General features: G+C 49.1%; 1 pseudogene across 1 annotated transcript; it reads left to right on the top strand.

Moving 5' to 3' along the window:
- Positions 1-3,968: 3,968 nt before the first annotated feature.
- On the top strand, positions 3,969-4,307 carry LOC308551204 (transcription and mRNA export factor ENY2 pseudogene; annotated as a pseudogene). The gene has a single exon. The product of its transcript is annotated as a transcription and mRNA export factor ENY2 pseudogene (transcript).
- Positions 4,308-4,557: the final 250 nt, after the last annotated feature.

Raw genomic sequence — 4,557 nt, 5'->3', positions numbered from 1 at the left:
CCAGTCCTAAAGGACTCTACTGTCACAGGGTTCCATACTCTTCTCTCTCCATCCCTCCATCCTCTCTGCGGTGCTCCATTGGCAGGCCAAACTGCCAAGAGCAGGCCAATTTCCAGGGCTCCCTGGAAATTGCTGAAGCATTGCTTTCCTTCAGGGGTTTCCCTGTGGCATTCTTATCAGTTGGCTCCACTCTAGGTTAGGCCCTTTGGAGTCCTGGGGCCACCTGTTCTAGTCCTAAAGAAAAGCTGGGCACCCTCTTGGCTGTTAGTTCACGGATCCTTGAGCAACCTGGGTTTCAGGCCCACAGCTCAGCATCTGTTCAATTTTCTGAATCTGCCTCAGCGGCCTTCCTGAGCTCCACCCAGCACACCTGGCCCGTGGCAACCTCTTCTCTGCAACTCCTCCCCACCTCTTTCCAATCTCTCCACCCATATTCCACACCCCACACTGGCCCAAGCCTAGCCTCTTGTCTTTTCCCCTTTGATCCATTTGTCTGGTCAGCCTTTCGCAGCAGGCACCTTTTCCCTCTTTTTCAAATGGAAGAACATACCTGTAGAAGGGAAGACACTGGCCCCAGTCCCAGTCCCTCCAGAGCCAGGGGACAGCCATCATAAGAGGTTGAAGCTACATCCTAAAGCTCCTAAGATCAAACTTCACCCCAGGACCCATCTTGAGCCCAGGTAGGGCCTATGGCAACCATCCCCAATATGCAGGTAACAGACTTTGACCCCCAAAGTGACTAAGACTTGATGCTGAAACGAAATCTCTTTCCTTATGGCAACACAGCATGCATCTGGCAAGGGGCCTGCAGAACAACAAAACACCTTCCTCCTGCCTCCCTCCCCCGCAAAAAACCCAGTAGTATGTCCTTACCTAGCACCTTTGCCCCAGAGTATCTGTAGGCTGCCATCTCCTTTTATCATTATGCCAGCCTTATAGAAAAGGAAAAGGTGAAGACCAGAGAGGGGCAGTAATTTGCTAAGGTCACACAGCTCTGCAGGCCCCCTCTCATCCCTAAGAGCTTCTCACTTCACTGAGGCAGCTTTCTTAGAAGACAGACCGTCTGAGGGAGACAAAGAAGAAAAGAGAAAAACCCAGCAACCTGTCTGAGGAAAGAGGAGCAGCAAAGGGAGCCTCTTGAATCAGCCTATTGAAAGGAAGGTAGAACTGCAGGCTAGGTGGGAGTTTCAGGCTTGGTTACATACTGTGAAGGAATTGCTGCCTCCTCCTTCCAATGCCCCAGAGAGGCTATTTGAGTGACACAGAGAAAGTACTGAGAAGGGTTTATGCTGAATGTGGCCCTCTTGTCCTCTTCCTTCCTCTACAGCTCCCACCCCAATCAGTGCACAATGCCATCGTCTCTTGCCACTCTCGTCCCCCTCCAATTAATTCTGCACCCAGCAGCCAGGGGGGAGTACAAATGTGTAAATCAGATTGTGACACAGCCCTGTTCAACACCCACTGCTGGCTTCTCTTGCCTTTACAATAAAGCTAGGCTCCTTACACAGCCCTCAGGGTGCTCTAAGATCTGGGCCTCCAGCTCCAACTCCCCCACCCACCCATCCACCATCACCCCAAGCATCTCCTGCTTTCCCCACACCGATTCTATCACCCTTCCCCAAACACTGCCCTTCATGCTGCCTTGGCTGACTGGTTCCTCCTCCTAAACACCTAGCCTTCTGCCTCCCTCTGTGCCAGTCAGCAAATCTCAGGAAAACAGGCACTCTAGTTCTGGAAGAGAGGACAGCACCAATGCCCTGCCAATCAGCTGACATTTCCCTCAAGTCCAGGGAGGGAACTGGTGAATATTTTGAGGCGGGTGATGGCAGGGAGCCTAAAGGATAGCCGAGAATTGAATGAAAAAAGTGAGGAGATTTACTGAGGAGCCTTGATCAAGCAAGAGGAATAGTAAGATGGGCATCTGAAGGAAAGAAGGCCCCTAACTTGCCTCAGTACCCGCGGGGCCAGGCAATTCAGACCCAGTTTCTCCTTCCAGCTTCACCTCCGCGGAGTGTCTTCCACTCATCCCATTTCACGGTCGAAGAAAGTGAAGCGCTGAGAAAAATGAAGTGAAATCACCCTGGGTCAGAAAGCTGAGCCTAGCTGCCTGCTCAGGTCTCTGGGACTCCTCACGCCAGGGGCTCCAGGGCCCCAACCGCCAAGACCCATGGATTACTGAATCAAAGCAATTGAGGAAGCCAAAGCGGCCTCGCCTCCCCCCGCCCCCCCCCCCGCCGCTGCTCTGCCCCCTCCTCCCTAGCCGGCCCCAGCGTTTAGTCATTTACACTTTGAAGGCAGCTTATTCTCACCAACAGCTTCCCTGTCCACACATTTGCATTTGGAGCCTTTCATCTGATCTCTAGGAATTAAAGGCTTTGTCTCCTATTAAAAGAATTCCAGGCCCTGGGAGTCTCCAGGGGGAGGCTCGGAGGCTCAGCCAGGAAAGCCTTCCTTCCAATCGCGTCCGGTTTCAAACTGGCTCTGCGGGTTTGGGCGGGTGGGGTGGGGTTGGGTGGGGCGGGGAGGGGCGGGGCGGGGTTGGGTGTCTGTGGGCCCCTGCTCCATAGCTTTAACCCTATCCCCTCCCATGCCTATCTGAGCAGCCTAGGACGCAGTCGGGCCGAAGGCTGGAGCAAGCACCCATAGGGAACCAGCCAAGACGGCCTTGGAATTCTGGCTCTGCCTCTTACTAACCTTGAGCTCTTGGGCCACTCACTTTCACCTCTGAGCCTCAGTTTCCTCGTCTACAAAATGGGAGCAAAGGGATCTGTAAACCGTGGATCCCACCTGTCCTCAGCAGCAGAAAAGTTTCTCTCTTAAAAGTCAGGAAGAGAATGAAATTCCAGATGTCCCTCTGCCCCCCTGGGCAGGAGCTTTCTCCTATGTGGGCCTCAGGTTCCCCCTTGTAAAACAGGCTGTTTGGTTTCAAGGACTCTTCTCCAACTCTGGCATATTATCAGATGTGGAGCCTTCAGAGTCCATTCAATCCTGACCCCAGCCTGGACTTGGTCCCCTGCCCCATCGTTATAATACTATCGTCCTTGTTCTGTAGACCACCCTGGATGCACATTAGACTCACTTAGGGAGATTTACAAAAATCCCAGTGTCGATCCCCAGAGATTCTGATTGAACTATTTTGGGGTGGGGCCAGGGCCAAGTTTTTAAAAGCTCCCCAGGCGATCCTAATGTACAGACAGCGCTGAGAAGCAGCACTTCCGGCTGTCTAGTACCTTGGACGCATGCCACTTCAGGGTAGAGATTGGGAGCCTAGCCCCTGGTCCTGGCCCTTCCCAACAGTGACCACGGGCAAGTTACGTACCTTCTTTGTGCCTCAGTTATCTCAGATTTAGAAGGGGTGAGAGGGTTAAATGAGATAATGCATGCAAAGCACTCAAGTCTTTAGAGCAATTCTGGGCACAGAGACAGTGTTCACCAAATCTGTCTCTAGCTTTGATTTTCACTTTGTAGTTGACTATGTACCTGGCATTGGGCTCCTCAGCAAAACTCTGCGAGGTAAGAAGGTTAATGAAGCAGACACTACACATGAGTAGACTGAGGTTCAGAAAGGGGAAGTTACTGGTCAAGGTCTTGTAGCTAGAAGGATCCTTTATTTATTTATTTTTATTTTTATTTATTTATTTTTTATGTATGTTTTTATTGATTTTAGAGGGAAAGGAAGGGAGAGGGAGCGAAAAACATCAATGATGAGGGAGAAATATCGATTGGCTGCCTCCTGCAAGCCTCCTACTGGGGATTGAGCCCACAATCTGGGCATGTGCCCTGACTGGGAATTGAACTGGTGACCTCTTGGTGCATGGGTCGATGCTCAACCATTGAGCCACACCGAAAGGATCCTTTTTTTAAAAAAATTATTTAAAATATTTATTTCTTGATTTTATTTTTTTGAGTTTTTTCTCTTTGTTCCTTAGTGAGTCTACCTTTTCTATTATTAAAAATTTTGGAGGCGCCTGAGCTACTGAGGGTCTAAGTCCAGGCAGGCAAAGAGTGTGGTTAGCAAGATGAACAAAGATGCGCATATGAGAGCAACGATTAACCAAAAGTTGATAGAAACTGGAGAAAGAGAACGCCTCAAAGAATTGCTGAGAGCTAAATTAATTGAATGTGGCTGGAAGGATCAATTGAAGGCACACTGTAAAGAGGCAATTAAAGAAAAAGGACTAGAACACGCTACTGTTAATGTCTTGGTGGCTGAAATCACACCAAAAGGCAGAGCCCTAGTACCTGACAATGTAGAGAAGGAGCTTCTACAAAGAATAACATTCCTTGCTCAGCATGCCAGCCTTTAATATTGAATTAGATCGTGTTGTTTTGTGGTCTTATTTCTGAAAGTAAAACTTGCCATAAATTAGGAATCACTTTCCCAAGTAAAATCCTTTTTTGTACAATGGTATACAGTTTCAGTAATGATGTATACATTGTATTGATTTTTTTCCCCTAAATGTTATTTTAATAAATATCTCATGAATGAGAAAAAAAATTTTTTAATGTTGACGTAATTGCAGGTGTCCCCCTTTTCCCTACCTTTTGCCCACCTCA

This window comes from Miniopterus schreibersii, assembly GCF_964146895.1.
Source record: "Miniopterus schreibersii genome assembly, chromosome: X".
Lineage (NCBI taxonomy): Eukaryota > Metazoa > Chordata > Mammalia > Chiroptera > Miniopteridae > Miniopterus > Miniopterus schreibersii.
The sequence above is the reverse complement of the archived record's forward strand: the minus strand, read 5'-3'. Positions and strand labels throughout refer to the sequence as shown.